A 17,895-nucleotide genomic window follows, 5' to 3' on the forward strand; every position below is an offset into this window, starting at 1 on the left:
GCATTTTGTTTTTTCATCATAATTATGTAATAGAAAGAAAATGTGAAGAATTTTTTTCACTAAGTTCTGTGTAGATGCCCCCAAATCCACTCTTGTTTCCTCCAATGAGCCATAGAAATATTAATATTTTCTGTGTGGGCCATGATGAGAACAAGTTTGAGAACTACTGCTATACATAACGTCCATTTGTGTCTTAAATAATTTCTAATCTGCTTATCTGAGTGTCCTCCTTATAATATCTATGTTTGTGTGTGTCTATATGTATGCATGTGTAGGTGTGTCTTGCCAGTTTCCTGGGGCAAATATATATATATATATATTTTTTGTGGTATGTGGGCCTCCCACGTTGTGGAGCACAGGCTCCGGACGCGCAGGCTCAATGGCCATGGCTCATGGGCCCAGCCGCTCCGCGGACCGGGGCACGAACCCGTGTCCCCTGCATTGGCAGGCAGACTCTCAACCACTGCGCCACCAGGGAAGCCCCAAATATATTTTATATTTAACATTTATTCAGTTCCAGGCACTGTCCTAAGTGCTTTACATATATTAACATATTTAATCATCACCACAAACCTATGAGATAGGTTCTTTTTTATCTCCATTTTACAGATGACACTGAGACAAAGCAGTCACTTGCCCAAAGTCATACTGCTACTTAGTGGTGGAGCTGAGGAAGGATTCATTAACTGCCTGATAAATATTCTCTATTATGGTGCTCATGAAAAGTGATGTTGAACTGCTTAAAAAGCTTAATTGATTCCACATATATGTGTTAGCATACGGTATTTCTTTTTCTCTTTCTGACTTACTTCACTCTGAAGAACCTAGGGGCAGGACAGGAATAAAGATGCAGAGGTAGAGAATAGATTTGAGGATACAGGGAGGAGGAAGAGTAAGCTGGGATGAAGTGAGAGAGTGGCATGGACATATATACACTACCAAATGTAAAATAGATAGCTAGTGGGAAGCAGCCGCATAGCACAGGGAGATCAGCTTGGTGCTTTGTGACCACCTAGAGGGGTGGGATAGGGAGGGTGGGAGGGAGACGCAAGAGGGAGGGGATATGGGGATATATGTATAGGTATAGTTGATTCACTTTTTTATAAAGCAGAAACTAACACACCATTGTAAAGCAATTATACTCCAATAAGGATGTTTAAAAATAAAATAAAATAAAAATTTAAAAAGCTTAATTGATTTCAACTTTTATGTTTTGTTAAAACGATTTATTTTTGGACCAAGCTTCTTTTATTTTTTTAAATTGTGGTAAGAATACTTAACTTGAAATCTACCCACTTCAATTTTTAAGTGCACAATACATTATTGTTGGTACTTCCCTGGTGGTCCAGTGGTAAAGAATCCACCTTGCAATGCAAGGGACGCGGGTTCCATCCCTGGTCGGGGAGCAAAGATCCCAAATGCCACGGGGCAACTAAGCCTGCAAACCATAACTACTGAGCTCGCACGCCTCAACTAGAGAGAGAGAAAAATTTTTGAGTTTTCTTGGCATGCTATACTATAGAAAGGGGACTTCAAGAGAGAGTGGGTCAGTCACCCCTTTCATTTGCACATACATACCAAGGCATGGAACCATGAACTCATACAGGAACTTGGACTTGGGATCTGTAGAGTCAAGCAGAGGAAATGAAAGACAACATTAGAGGAAAATTACCAGAGTTGGTGAAGGTTCTCTTCATTTGCCTGCACTAACCATAAATAGTGAGCAAAAGGGAGCCCAGGGCTCATTCCTTACAGCCTTGGCCGCCTGGGGAAACATACAAATCTTGGTTCACAAAGCTGACAAGAGCAGCCCCAGGAGGCAGGCAGGTACACAAACCCAGACTCTTTCCTTGTTTCCACTTCTCCCAACAGAAACAGAGATTGCAAAGTGTCTAGAACAGGAGTCGGGACAATATATCACATCCTTTTTGGAAAGCAAATTAACTGTTAGAGCAGGGACCAGCAGACCCCAGAGAGTGAGAACCCTCTCAGGGTTCTCGTGATCTCTAACATGAGGATGTTTTACAGCTCGTGTCCTTTACAAGGTGAACATGAGATGAATCAGAGCTGGGGGGCTGGGAGACATGGAGGCTTTCAAGGGAAGGCTGCTTTCTTTTATCAGGTTTTACTAAGTGTCACGGAGGTAATAGCACAAAGAAGAAAGGTGAGCATATCAGATCTTAGTTTTACAAAGTTGAGGGAGCAAAAACTGGACATTTAAATTTTGTGGTATGAGATAATCTCTACCCTGGAAGCATTGAGAAAGGAATCATGGGAAGGTTAGATGCCTCATGTCCCAAAAGGGAACACAGCTGAGAAACATGCAGAAAACAGAAACATTTTAGACCACAATCAAGAGGTTAGACTGGCAAATGGATGATCTAATTCAGGTTTACATACTGAACCAGCAGAGGCAGCACTACTTCTGAATTCTCCTTCAGGAGAATAAGGAGACTTTATGTCCAAGAAAGGGGATGGGCGTGGGGAGTATTGCTGAAGTCACAAAACCAACAGAGGCAAAGGAAGGCCCTGGAGATCTGGTGGTGCCAGATGGGCTTTAAGATACACTGACCTAAAAGGGCCCATGGGAGTATGAACTAGACAAGGGACTGGGGGATGTGGGAATCCCCTTCAGGATTGGTGGGAAACCTCTCCACACTTCCCCCAGTGTCTCTTAAAGGTCCAGTACCAATCTTTGCTTCAGAATTCCTTCAGAATCCTGCTTGTGGCTTGTGCATATCGCTCCTAGGAAGACTGGGATCCTGAGGTTCATCCCTTTTCTTACCCATTCTGCTCAGAAATGTCTTTGCATAGTCTGCGTCATAGATATAGAAAAATGACTGAAAGGGCCCAACCCAGTGAGGAAAGGCACAAGGGTGGTTTTCTATAATCTCCTCAAGCTTCTCCATTTTACCATTCTGAAATATCTGCAGTGAAAAAAGTGAAAGAAATTAGAGAAGCCAGCCAATCTGGACTCATCCCGTTTACAGCCGCAAGTTGAGCTCAAGGCCTGGATGAGGTCCCACAGGTAGAGGGCCTTGACCCTTTTTCTGGAAGCGAGTGAACACACATTCCTTGGGATTTCCGAGCCTGGGGTATAATTTTCTAAACAAGGTTAGTGTATTCATCTTTTCAATATAAATATATGTTGTATCCCCAGACCCCATGACTGTTGAATGACAGATACTGTGAGCTGCTTTTCCAAGTGAGAAGGTGAAGTTAGGAGAGTCACACACTCTGCCTCACCTGCCAATGTCACATAGGTTAGGAGTGGAGTCTGGAGGCTGAAAAAAATGTTTTTACGTGGGAAGGAAAAGATGTTAGTAGACTGAACATGACCCACCATCCAGCTCACCATTCCGTCTCTGTAATTACTGATGACTGATTCTTTCTCATGACTTAATAGTAAGTGCTTCTCTAAAAACCTGCCAATTCCATCTACAAAAAACCCTAATTCTTTTCCTTTATAACAGCAGAAGGCTCTTTTTCACAGGTGTGTAAAGCTGGAAGCAAACTCAAAAACCAAAACTCTGAGCTTCCAACATTTATAAATTAGCGTACAAACACTGCCATCAGAGATGAACTTTCTGCCTTGATAAGCAGATTACTACGGCTAATTTAAATAGTAGATATAAGCAGATTACTGTGGCTCCTTCTGAGTAGGAGGTAGATGGGCCTCAGGCTGAGCAGTTGGAGCTTGTCTCCTGCTGACATTTCAAAGAAAAGACAGGAGGAGAGAGGAGCTGAGTTCTGCTAGAGTAAAAAAATAAGATGACCACAGTTTTTGGAATCAAGGAGACTTCCCAGGCCACACATGTGCAGAAAAGATCCTCAGGGGTCAGGGAAGGGAGGGGGCACCAACCCATATGTCCTGCCAACCTCCCAGAGACTCTTGCACTGGAATCCATCTTGGCTAAAAGATGTGCGTGCACATCGGGTAGGGCACTGAGTCAGACCAGATATGAGCAATGAGCAAGATGATTGGCCAGAGGAAACCTGCAAGATGATTGGCCAGTGGGAACCTGGAAAACTGCCCCCATATAAGCAATTTAAGCCACCCCCAAAGCACAGCTCTCTCTCTGAGCCCACCCATGTGTCCTTTTCACATGTACTCTGCTTCTAATAAATGCTTTACCCACTTTACTATCTTCATCTCTTCGCTGAATTCTTTCTTCAAAGAAGACAAGGACCAAGTTTCCATTTCAAGCTCGCTGGCCCTCGTGGTCTACTGGTTAAGGATTCGGTGCTCTAACCAACGTGGCCTGGGTTCGATCCCTGGTTGGGGAACTAAGATCCCGCTTCAAGCTGACGCACATCCCCCGCCCCACACCAGATCACTTCTAAATCACTGACAGTAGGATCCATTTACATCTGCTTGTTGTATAAAGTGGGAGGGTGGAGGGGCATCTGTGTGTGTGTGTCTGGTTGTTCCTAGCTATGCATTTGAGCACAGTTGTGGGGGGTCTGACTTGCAAAGAAATCTTAAAGCTGGCAAGTTCTTCCTTGTGTGACCCATCACAGAATTTGCCATGTGACTGTTCTTTCCTCAGAAAAGGTGGAAAACTTCAGTTCCTAATTTCCTCTTTTACCAGCTAGCAGCTCTAACCCATGAAGTGTTCCCTGGATAGTTTAGGGCCCTAAAACATTGAGACTCTTGAAATCTAGTTCCTGAAATGCTGCACACTCTGTTTTGCTAACATTCCCACAATCAAGCCAGTGACAAGGGCCCACCAACAGTGCAAACAGTGTTTTCCAACAACGTAAATATTTATTCATTCGCAAACAATAAACAGATGAGTATTTATTAAGTGCCTATTATAGGTGCCAGGAGAATAGAGATGCAGAGAAATATAAGACAGGCGAGGTCTTTGCCCTCATGGAAAGTGTAACTTAACATGAGGCTTATTTCTTTAGGTTTGAAATTGTCATAGATGCCCTCAGCCATAAGCATTTGGTTATACTTTTAGTAACTCTTGCCTGGACAAAAAGGACAGAAAGCTATCGTGAATCTTGTAATAGATGAATTTATATTTCTTCATCCACAAATATAAATACATTTGAAAATAAATATCACACATATTTAGGAAACACTGTCCAGAAACATTCGAAAAATGCTTAGCCCCCGAGGAATAGTAATAGCTAACATTTACCAAGCACTCCGATGAGCTAGGTGCTGCCGTTGACGGAAAAAAATGCACAACCTAAAAGTTGAGAATTATGTTTTAGTTGGCAGACAAAACTGAGGGCTTAAACCCAGAACTCAGCCTCTCAGATAGCTCTGAGAAACTGCTCCCAAGAGGTAAGGGAGGAGCCAGGGTATACAGGAGTTTTTGTAACAAAGACCAGGTAGTTGAAACTTCAAAAGACTACTGTTAATTAAAGAAAACCAGACCTCAAGTTAAGGAATTTGGCACTTTTCTATGTATCAGAAGATGCAAGAGTCTGGGTTCATTGAGATCATTCATTTGGTATGCACCTCAGCTATCTGGGAACAGTATCCTGATTTTCTCCTGAATCCCCTCAGGGTGCACCACTGGGGGTGGTTGCAGCAGCTGAGGACTTGGCAGCCAGCAGCCCGTCTGTCTCCATCCTGCATTCCTTCAGGGCTCACCTTCGGGGGTGGCTGTAGTGGCTTGATGGCTCTAACACCCTTTGTTTGCTGACATGGTGGGCCACATTTTTTTACTCACACTGCCAAGTGCTTTCCATGCTTTATATTCTTTTTTTTTTTTTTTAAATAGGATTTACTCTTTCCTTTTTTTCTTAATTAATTTATTTATTTAGGGCTGTGTTGGGTCTTTGTTTCTGTGCGAGGGCTTTCTCTAGTTGTGGCAAGTGGGGGCCACTCTTCATCACGATGCGCGGGCCTCTCACTATCGCGGCCTCTCTTGTTGCGGAGCACAGGCTCCAGACGCGCAGTCTCAGTAGTTGTGACTCACGGGCCTAGTTGCTCCGCGGCATGTGGGATCTTCCCAGACCAGGGCTTGAACCCGTGTCCCCTGCATTAGCAGGCAGATTCTCAACCACTGCGCCACCAGGGAAGCCCCCATGCTTTATATTCTTTAATCTTTACATCAGGAACCCTATGAAGCAGATATGATTGCAATCTCCATTTTACAGATGAGGAAATTGAACCTTAGAGAGGTTAAGTAATCTCTCCCAGATTATGTAGCCAGCAACTAGTAGTAAGGATTCAAACCTGGGTTGAACTATGGAGCCCAAGTGCTACTTATCTACACAGACTTTCCCTGAATTATATACAAGGATACACACACACACACACACACACACACACACACACATACCCTGCATAAACACACACTAGGTCCCCCACACTGGCTGGGATACACTGGCGACTGAATAAATGTCAGTCTACCTGGTCTATTCTTTGTAGTCAGTAAATCTTTGAATGAATGAATTTATTTAGCATCTAATATATGTGAGCATTCAACAAAGTAGTTTTTTTATTGAAGTATATAGTTGATTGACAATGCTGTGTTAATTTCTGCTGTACAGCAAAGTGATTCAGTTATACATATATACTTTCTTTTTTATATTCTTTTCCATTATGATTTCTTAGAATATTGAAATAGTTCCCTGTGCTATAGAGTAGGACCTTGTTTATCCATTCTACATGTAGTAGTTTGCATCTGCTAACCCGAAACTCCCAGTCCATCTCTCCCCCACCCCCACTCCCCCTTGGCAACCACAAGTTTGTTCTCTATGTCTGTGAGTCTGTTTCTGGTTTGTAGATAGGTCCATTTGTGTCATATTTTAGATTCCACATATAAGTGATACCATATGGTATTTGTCTTTCTCTTTCTGACTTACTTCACTTTGTATGATAATCTCTAGTTGCATCCATGTTGCTGCAAAGGCATTATTTCATTCTTTTTTATGGCTGAGTACTATTCCATTGTATATAGGTACCACATCATCTTTATCCATTCATCTGTCGATGGACATTTAGGTTGTTTCTTGGCTATTGTGAATAGTGCTCCTATGAACATAGGCATGCATTATCTTTTTGAATTATAGTTTTGTCTGGATATATGCCCGGGAGTGGGATTGCTGGATCATATGATAATTCTATTTTTAGTTTTTTGAGGAACCCCTATACTTTTTTCCACAGTGGCTGCACCAACTTACATTCCCACCCACCGTGTGGGAGGGTTCCCCCTTTCGCACATCCTCTCCAGCAACAAAGTAGTTATTGAACACCTACTATGACGTAAGCACTGGGTTTATAGTGGTGAACAAAGACTCTCCTCTCACAGATCCTATATTCTAGTGGGGAGAAGGGGAGTGTGGATGAAAAATGTTGCCTGCCATATCAGCAAACAAAGGATGTTGAAGCCATCAAGCCATCAGCCACTACCACTGCCCCCTAACAGTGAGCCTGAGGGTACGCAGAATGGGAAAGAACAGGATGCTGCCCCTAGATAGCTAAAGTGCATATCAAAGGAATGATTTCAATGAGCCCAGACTCTTGCATCTTCCCATACATAGAAAAGTGCTAAACTCCTTAAGTTGAGATATCTGGTTTTCTTCATTTTATTATTATTAATATTATTTTTGGTCACACTGTGCAACTTGTGGGATCTTAGTTCCCTGACCAGGGATCGAACCCGTGCCCCCTGCCGTGGAAGCTCGGCGTCCTAACCACTGGACAGCCAGGGAATGCCCCTGGTTTTCTTTAATTAACAGTAATCTTTTGAAGTTCCAACTACCTGATCTTTGTTGCAAAACTCCTACATCTCTCGGCCCCTCCCTTCCCTCTTTGGAGCAGTCCCTCAGAGCTATCGGAGAGGCTACCTCCCAGGCTTGAAGTCCTCAGAAAGTCCACCGAATAAAATATAATTCTCAACTTTTAGGTTGTGCTTTTTTTTTTCCAGTCAACAGGAGTGTATAGTAACAGAGTATATAATATGATGTCAGAGAGTGATAAGTGCTGAGATAAAAAAAACAAAGTGATAAGTGCTAAGATAAAAAAAACAAAGAGTATTGGAGGCTCTATTTTAGTTTGAGTGACATTTGTTCAAAGGCCTGAACATAGTGCATGGAGAGCATTCCAACCAGAGAAGAGCATATCCAAAGCCCTGAGGGAGCCCTGAGCGAATTTGCTTGCCACGTTTGAGGAATAGTGGGAAGACCAGTATGACTGGAACAGAGCAAGGAATGAAATTTCTGGTCTTGTAGGAAATTTTCACTACACACACATTTCCCTTCTGGAACCTTATGACTATATCTAAAATGTTACTGTCTATGTGAAGTAGTTCCATCCTTTCCTTGCGACTAAGTGATGAATCATCAAAAGGAACATAAAAAGTTAAAAAAAAAAGGTAGATAGGCAGGGATGGGGCTATTAGCCAGCTTGACATATCAGCCACTTCTAATCTTCAAAACTCTGATAGAGGCACCTCTAAAATATTCAAAAAATAATCTAGTGACAGTCAAGAGGGATAGGGACTTCAAAACACTATGAATACAATTAAAAATCTGAAAATAAAACCATTCCGTTTACAGCAGTATCAAAAAGAATAAAACATTCAGAAATAAATTTAACAGAAGAAATGTAAAACTCATACAGCAAAAGCTACAAACCATTGCTGGAAGAAATTTCTAAAAACTTAAATAAAATGAAGGACAGCCATGTTCATGGATCAGAAGACTCAGTATTAAGATGGCAATACTTCCCAAATTGATCTGCAGATTCAATACAGTTCCTATCAGAATCACAGCTGGATTCTTTGCAGAAATTGACAAGATGATCCTAAAATTTGTATGGAAACCAGAGGGATCCAGAACAGCCTTATTCTTGAAAAAGAACAAAGTAGGAGGACTCACACTTCCTGATTTCAAAACTTACTATAAAGCAACAGTAATTAAGACAGTGGTATTGGCATAAAGATAGACATATAGCTCAATGGAATAGAATTGAGAATCCAGAAATAAAACTTCACATGTACAGTCAACTGATTTTTGACAAAAGTGCTGTGAGATAATACAAAAATAATTGTACATATTATTATAATTATATATATCTGCTCCTGGTTCCTGGCACAGAGCTCCTAAAACCCTTGTAATTCTTAAGTGATAAGAGCACTGGGAACATCTTTTGTTCCAATATTTGATTTTCTTTTTTTTTTTTTTTTTTTGGCGGTACGCGGGCCTCTCACTGTTGTGGCCTCTCCCGTTGCGGAGCACAGGCTCCGGACGCGCAGGCCCAGCGGCCATGGCTCACGGGCCCAGCCGCTCCGCGGCATGTGGGATCTTCCTGGACCGGGGCGCGAACCCGTGTCCCCTGCATCGGCAGGTGGACTCTCAACCACTGCGCCACCAGGGAAGCCCCCAATATTTGATCTTTGACCCCAGTTCCTGACAGAGTTCTTAAATTCCTTAGAATTTCCTGGGTGATACCAGTGTCTTTTGTTCTAATGAGATGACTCTTGGCGGGCTCCTGGATGGGAGATGGTCACCAGAAAGACCAAACCATGATTAGAAACTTGGAATTTTCAGCCCCCTCCTCCCATTATCCAGAGATGGGAGAAGAGCTAGAAATGGAATTAATGATCATTCACGCCTACATGATGAAGCCTTCATAAGAATCCCCAAAGTACAGGGTCAAAAGACCTTCTGGGTTGGTGAACAGGTGCTGGTGCTGGGACAGTGGCACACCTGGAGAGGGCATGGAAACTCTGTGATCCTTCCCACACACCTTGCCTATGCACCTCTTCCATCTGGATGTTCATGTGTATCCTTTATCATATCCTTTTACAATAAACCAGTAAACAGTAAGTAAACTGTTTTCCTGAGTTCTGTGAGCTGTTCTAGCAAATTAATCAAAACTGAGGAGATGGTCATGGGAACCTCAGGTTTGCAGCTGATTGGTCAAAAGCATAGGTAACAACCTGGACTTGCAATTGGCATCTGAAGTGGGGTGGAGGTAGTCTTATGGGACTGAATGTTATCTTAAACTGTGGGATCTGATGCTATCTCCAGGTAGATAATGTTAACTGAGTACAGTTGAGGTAAATTGTAGGACACGCAGTTAGTGTCACTGAATTGCTTGATGTGGGGAAAACCCCCACACATCTGGCATCAGAAGTGCTGTGAGTGTGGTAGTGATGTGAGAGTAAAGGAGAAACACGGGAGGAAGACTGGAATCTTCCTACTCAGGTACCACAACAATTCAACTGGGAGAAATAATAGTCTTCTCAACAAATGGTGCTGGGATAACTGGACATCCACATGCAAAAGAATGAACTTGGACCCCTACTTCACACAATACACAAAAATTAACTCAAAATGGATCAAAGTTCTAAATAAAAGAGCTAAAAACATAAAACTCTTAGAAGAAAACATGAAGACTTAGTCTCGGATTTGGCAGTTGTTTCTTAGCTATGACACCAAAAGCACAAGCAATAAAAGAAAAAAACAGATAAATTAGATTTCTTTAAAACTAAAAACTTTTGTGCTTTAAAAGACACTACAGAATGGGAGAAAATATTTGCAAGTCGTATTATCTAATAAGAAACTTGTAGCTAATATATATCATTAAAAACTCTCTTACAACTCAATAATAAAGACACATAACCCAATTAAAAATTGACAAATAATCTGAATAGAAGATATACAAATGGCCAATGAAGAACACGAGAAGGTGTTCAGTATCATTAGTCATCAGGGAAATGCAAATCAAAACCATGAGAGACCACTTCATACCTACTAGAATGGCTATAATAAAAAAGACAGATAATAACAAGTGTTGGTGAGGATGTGAAAAAATTGGAACTTTCATACACTGCTGATGGAAATGCAAAATGGTGTAGTCACTTTGGAAAAAAATTCTGGTATCTCCTCAAAAAGTTAAACACAGAGTTACCATTTAACCCAGAAATTCCAATCCTCGGTATATATACCCAAGAGAAATGAAAACATACACCCACACAAAAATATGTTAAAAAATGTTCAAATAATAGCCCCAAATTGGAAACAACTCAAATGCCCATCAACTGACAAATGGATAAACAAAATGTAGTACATACATATAATGGAATATTATTCAGCCACAAAAAAGAATGAAGCATAGATATATGCTACAACATGGATGAACCTTAAAAACATTACACTGAATGAAAGAAGCAAGTTGCAAAAGACCATGTTATTTAATTTCATTTATATGAAATATTCTTAAGAGGCAAGTATACAAAGACAGAAAGTAGATTAATGATTGCCCAGGGATGAGTGATGGGGTGCTTTGGGACTGAGAGCTAAAGGGTATAGGTTTTGTGGGGTCTTTTTAGATGATAAAAATATTCTAAAATTGATTGTGGTTATGATTACACAACTCTGTGACTATACTAAAAACTGTCTAATTATACACTTTAAGTGGGTAAAAGTTTGTGATATGTGATTTATATCTCAATAAAGCTTTACAAAAAATTACAATGAAGCAATTCATCTATCAGCTGATAGAATATAGTAATGGTGTCAGTGAAGAATGGGATTTGATTTAACAATGGACTAGTGAGTATGTAATAGACAAGCCAAACCAAATAGCACAGAGGGAACAAGAACAAGGAATATACAAAGTACCAGGTGCTGAAGACATGGAATTAAGACAGGTTAGTGCCTTACCCTATAGTGGTCACAGTCTGGTGGTGGAACTTATGTTTCATTTAACAAACACTTACATAGCACTTACAAAGTGCCAGACATCGTCTCAGTTCTTTTCAAATATCAAATAAATTTATCCTCTGAAAAAGTCAATAACATATCAGTAATTATATTACATGTAAATAGCCTAATTATTTCAAGTAAAATTCAAAACATGTCAGATTATATATTTTTAAAAGCCTACCTATATACTGCTTACAAAAGACACAAGACAAAAAGTCCAAAAGGTTAAAAATAAAGGATTAAAAGTATCATTTAAATACTAACAAAAAGTTTGTGTAGTTACACTAATACCAGATAAAGTAGAATTTAAGGCAAGAAGTCTTACTAGATATAAAAAGGAATGGTTCATATATAAAAAGGATTAGTCTACCAGGAAGATATAATAATTCAAAATCTATATGCACACTATACTATATCTTGAAAATTGATAAAACAAAAATGGACATCAGAACTAAAAAAAGAAATAAAGAAATTCACAATAAGAGTGGAAGACTTTAACACAATGTTACTCAAAGCATGGTCCATAAACCAGTCTATGATGAGATAATTATAGAAACTGAGCATAGCATTTAGAAATTTTTATAGTAACTTGACATTGTTGCAATTTCTGTTTTTTTTTTTTTAATGAAAGTAAACATCTACAAGAGATTGGAAAAAAACTGGTTCTTCACTACAAATACTTGGAGAAGCACTACATTAATACATCATTCTCAATAGCTGGTAGAACAGATCTCTTGGTCCATTTTCAGTATTCCCAACTTCTGATTGATAGCTCCTTCTCAACTCCAGTTTCTGGAAGGTAAAAATCAAACTCTACTGAGAAACAGAGTAAATGGAAGTTGAGGAATGAGAAGTTTAGAAAAAGTTAATCAGGTTAAATTAAAAAAAAAGTTACATAGAGAGCAGTAACTTAAAGGAGAAGTAGATTAAAGGAAGGGCTGGTTCAACCCCAGGTCTCCACCCTCTCCCCATGCAATACCCCCTTTAAGTCCCACAACAGATCAGAGGTTTTATTTTCTAGAAAAACTAAACCAGAGAGGCTCTAAGACTGGAAGAAATCAGGCATTGTGGAGGGCAGGGATGAATCATTGGACTAAAAATAGAGGAGTTAAATGAAAGACTGCATAACAAATGATTAGATCCCTAACTCCCTTTTTCTGCTCCCAGAATGCCAGAAGTCATCTGCAATCTCCTAAATAAAAGGCAGATTCATCTCTAAGAAACTGGAAAAAATAAAATAAAAACAAAACCACAGATACTGGCAGTTTGGGTCCTCCAACAGGTTTGCTCTCAGGGAAAGTTCTCGCTCTGTACACAAGACTTCAAACATCTTTAGTGCCTCACTCTAGAAAATGAAATGACAGCCAAAGAGCATCTGACATTTGAGGATAGCCTCCAAGAAGAAAGGCATAAAGCAAAAGAAACTGCAGTAGCCAGCCTCCAAAATGGTCTCCAATCATCTCCCATCTTTTTATATTGTCCCCTCCCACACTGTACACGGATTTGTCAGTGTGACTGATAGCATACAGTACAAGTGATGGTATAAACATTCCAAGATGAGGTTATAAATGAGTGCAATTTCCATCTTAGATTCTCTCTCTCTCACTCTTGCTCTCTCACATCTTACTCTGAGGGAAACAAGCTGCCTTGTTGAGAGTAGGGTGACTAACCCTTCCACCTTGCCTGACTGAAGGGGTTCCCGGGAGATAAAACCTTCAGAACTAAAATCAGGAGACAACCAGGTAACCTGGGACAAGTGGGTCACCCTAGTTGTGAGCAGCCCTATGGAAAGGTCCATGTGGGAAGAACTGAAGCGTCCTGGCCAATAGCCTGTTAACAGCAACGTAAGTGAGCTTGAAAGTGGATTCTCCAGCTCCAGTGGAGCCCTGCGATGACTGCAGCCCCAGCCAACCCCATGCAACCTTAGGAGAGACCCTGAGTCTCTCACAGAGACTCACCCACCTAATCAATGCCACTCCCAAATTCTTGACCTTCACAAACTGTGTGAGATAATCACCATGGGTTAAGTTGCTAAGCTTGGGGGTAATTTGCTAAGCTGCAATAGATAACTAATACACAAACAGAAAAAAACACTGAAAAAAGTTACTAATACTTCAAAAAAGACATGATATAGCATTTCATGAAACAAGATCAGGATTCTATACCAGAGGAATGTGTTGAATTGACTGTAGTAATGGCCTCAATTTGTTAATGCCTCCCTGTATTCATACACTTTGGTAGTGTTCTCCCACACTGACTCGGTCATGTGTCTTCCTTTGGGAGAGTAGCAAACATGACTCAGAGACTTAGAAAACACTTGCACATTGAAGCCTGGTCTCTTGCTATTCTTGAGACCCCAATACCATATGAGCAAGGCTGGGCTAACTAGCTGAAGGATAATAAACTAGATGGAAGAGAACGAAGGCACCCAAGGTGACAGCCAGCCTTTACCTGCCCCAGCAGCTGACTGCAGATGCATCAGTGAGCCAAACTGAGGTCAACTGAGCCTGGATCATAACAGCAGAACCTCATAGCCTAGTCCAGCTCAAATTTCTGACCCACAGAATCATAAGCTAAATAGCTGGCTGTGTCTTAAGCCACTAAGTTTTAGGGTGATTTTTAATGCATCATAAGGAAGCTGATGCAAGAATAGATGAAGAATAGGACAGAGCTCTTGGAAATGAAAATTATGACAGTCAAAATTTTTCAATGTTTTAGTAGAAATTCTAGGAATATAAAATCAAGAAGAAAAGATTAAAAAATGGATCTAGAAGGTTTATCTCCAACCAATAGGAGTTCCAGAAAGAGAAAAGAGAAATTGAGAGAGGTAGAGGATGTATCAAAGAAATTGTAGTATTCACTGTTAATGTCCTGTCCCTAACTCTTCAACCTTACCACCTTAATATATACCATAATGAGCATCTGTATTTATTAACCTAGGGTTTTTTCATGGACATTGGAGCCTGCTTTGCTGCCTGCATATCAAAAAGAATAAATAAAATACTTAGGAAGTGAAACTTCCTCTTTCCAAGTATTGGAAAACTATGTATTTCCAAACAACAAAGTGAAAGACTTCTTCATCGAAAATTATAAAACACTGCTGAAAGAATTTAAAAAGGCATAAATAGGTGGAAACACATCCCATGTTCATGGATTGGAAGATTTAATATTAAGATGTGAATTCTACCCAAAGCAATCTACAGATTCAATGCAATCCCTATCAAAATCCCAATTATGCTTTTGCAGAAATAGAAAAATCCATTCTAAAACTCATGTGGCATAGCAAAGACCTTGAATAGCCCAAACAATCTTCAATAAGAACAAAGCTGGATGACTCACTTTTCCTGATTTCAAAACTTACTACAAAAGTACAGTAATCAAAATAGTATGGTTCTGGCTTAAAAATAGACAAATGGAATAGGATAGAAAGCTCAGAAATAAACCCTTTAATATAAGGTTAAATGATTTATGACAAAGGTGCCAGGACCATTAAATGGGGAAAGGGCAGACTTTCAACAAATGTGCTGGGAAAATTGGATGTTCACATGCAACAGAATGAAGTTGTACCCTTACCAAAAATACAAAATATAACCCAAAATAGATCAAAGACCTAAAACTTTAAAACTCTTAAAAGAAAATATAGGACAAAAGCTTCACAACATTGGATTTGGCAATGATTTCTTGGGTACTTTACCAAAAGCACAAGCAACAAAAGAAAAAATAGACAAATTCATGAAATTAAAAAATTTTTGTACATGAAAAGACAGTATCAACAGAGTAAAAAGACAATCCACAGATTGAGAGGAGATATTAGCAAATCATACATCTGAGATCAATATCCAGAATATATAGAGAACTCTTAAAACTCAACAACAAAAAACTACCTGATTCAATGAACAAAGGACTGAATAGACATTTTTCCAAAAAGGAAATGCAGATGCCGACAGGCACTTTAAAAGATGCTCAACATCACTAATCATTAGGGAAATGCAAATCAAACCCACAATGAGATATCACCACATACCTGTCAGAATGGCTATCAACAAAAAGACAACAAATAACAAACGTTAGCGAGGATATGGAGAAAAGGGAGTCCTCGTACACTGTTGGTGAGAATTGTACATTGGTACAGCCACTGTGGAAAGTATGAAGGTTTCTCAAAAAACTAAAAATAGAACTATCATATGCCTCAGCAATTCCACTCCTGAGTATATATCCTAAAAAACCCAAAAACACTAATTCGAAAAGATACATGCACTCCAATGTTCACAGCAGCATTGTTTGCCATAGCCAAGGTATGGAAGCAACCTAAGTGTCCATCAACAGCTGAATGGATAAAGAAATTTTGGTATATATATATACACACAGTGGAATACTTCTCAGCCATAAAAGATGAAATTTTGCCATTTGCAACGATATGGATGGACTTGGAGGGCATTATGCTAAGTGAAATAAGTCAGACAGAGAAAAACTACTGTATGATATCACTTATATGTGGAATATAAAAAATACAACAAACTAGTGAATAAAACAAAAAAGAAGCAGACACAGATATAGAGAAGAAATTAGTGCTTACCAGTGGGGAGGGGGGTGGGCAATATAGGGGTGGGGGAAAAAGGGTTATTAGGGGATCATATGAAATCGTGTGTGAAACTTTTGAAAATTGTAAAGCACTAAAGAATTTAAAGAATTTTCATTCAGGGATTTCCCTGGTGGCACAGTGGTTAAGAATCCGCCTGCCAATGCAGGGGACATGGGTTCGATCGCTGGTCCAGGAAGATTCCACATGCCGCAAAGCAACTAAGCCTGTGCACCACAACTACTGAACCTGCGCTCTAGAGCCCGCGAGCCACAACTACTGAGCCCATGTGCCACAGCTACTGAAGCCTGTGTGCCTAGAGTCTGTGGTCGGCAACAAGATAAGCTACTGCAATGAGAAGCCCACACACAGCAATGAAGAGTAGCTCCTGTTCGCCACAACTAGAGAAAGCCCACGAGCAGCAACAAGGACCCAACGCAGCCAAAAATAAATACATAAAATAAATAAATTTATTAAAAAATAATGAATTTTCATTCAATAAAAAAATTTTAATTAAAATTTTTTTAATTTCAAAAAAATGAACAAAAGAGTTAAATAGACATTTCTCCAAGTAAGATATACAAATGGCAATAAGCTCATGAAAAGATGCTCAGTATCACAGATCACTAGGGAAATGCACATCAAACTATGAGATACTACCTCACACCCATTAGGATGGCCACTATTAAAAAAAAAAAGCACAGAAAATAACAAGTTTTAGCAAGAATGTTGAGAAACTGGAACCCCTGTGCACTTCTGGTGAAAATGTAAAATGGTATAGCCACTGTGGAAAACAGTACAGTGGTTCCTCAAAAAATTAAAAATAGAATTACCATATGATCCAGCAATTCCATTTCTGGATATTTACCCAAAAGAATTGAAAGCAAGGTCTCAAAGAGGTATTTGTACACCCATGTTCACAACAGCTAAAATGTAGAAACAACCCAAGAGTCCACCAACTCCATTAAGTGAATGGATAAGCAAAATGTGGTCTATACATACAATGGAATATTATTCAGCCTTAAAAAAGCAGGAAATTCTGACATATGCTACAATATGGATTAACTTTGAGGACATTATGCTAAGTGAAATAAGCTAATCACAGAAAGGTAAATACTACACGATGTATGAGATACTTAAGAGTAGTCAAAATCATAGAGACAGAACATAGAATGGTGGTTGCCAGGAGCTGGGGAAAGGCAGAAGTGGGGAGTTACTGCTTAATGGGTAAAGAGTTTCAGTTTTACAAGATAAAAGAGTTACAGAGACGGATGAGTTGATAGTTTCACAACATTATGAATGTATTTAACATTACTGAACTGTACACTTTAAAAATGGTTAAGATGGTAAGTTTTATTTTAGGTGTATTTGACCACAATAAAAAAAGTTGGAAAAAAATAAGAAATTTTCAAGTCATCCTGAAAACTAGAAGACAATGGAACATGTTTTCAAAATTATGACAGAAATTTATTTCCAAAGTATAATTCTATATCCAACCAAGTTATCACTCAAGTTCAAAATTATAGTAAAGACATTTACAATGATTCAGGAGCTCAAAAAATTCACCTGGCATTCCTTCACTCGTTCTCAAGAAGTCACCCGTAAAAATGATTAAATAAATTAGGAAGAAAAAA

At 39.6% G+C, this 17,895-nt stretch overlaps 1 long non-coding RNA gene across 1 annotated transcript in view; it reads right to left on the reverse strand.

The window, feature by feature from the left end:
- The window catches only part of LOC309823007, a 61,496-nt gene that overhangs the window by 12,222 nt on the left and 31,379 nt on the right, over positions 1-17,895 (reverse strand). Inside the window, exon 3 of the long non-coding RNA XR_014296796.1 lies at positions 1,579-1,623. This is a non-coding gene — a long non-coding RNA (uncharacterized lncRNA). The remainder of the gene's footprint in view (positions 1-1,578; positions 1,624-17,895) is intronic.

The sequence above is a fragment of the Grampus griseus genome, assembly GCF_964374135.1.
Source record: "Grampus griseus genome assembly, chromosome: 1".
NCBI lineage: Eukaryota > Metazoa > Chordata > Mammalia > Artiodactyla > Delphinidae > Grampus > Grampus griseus.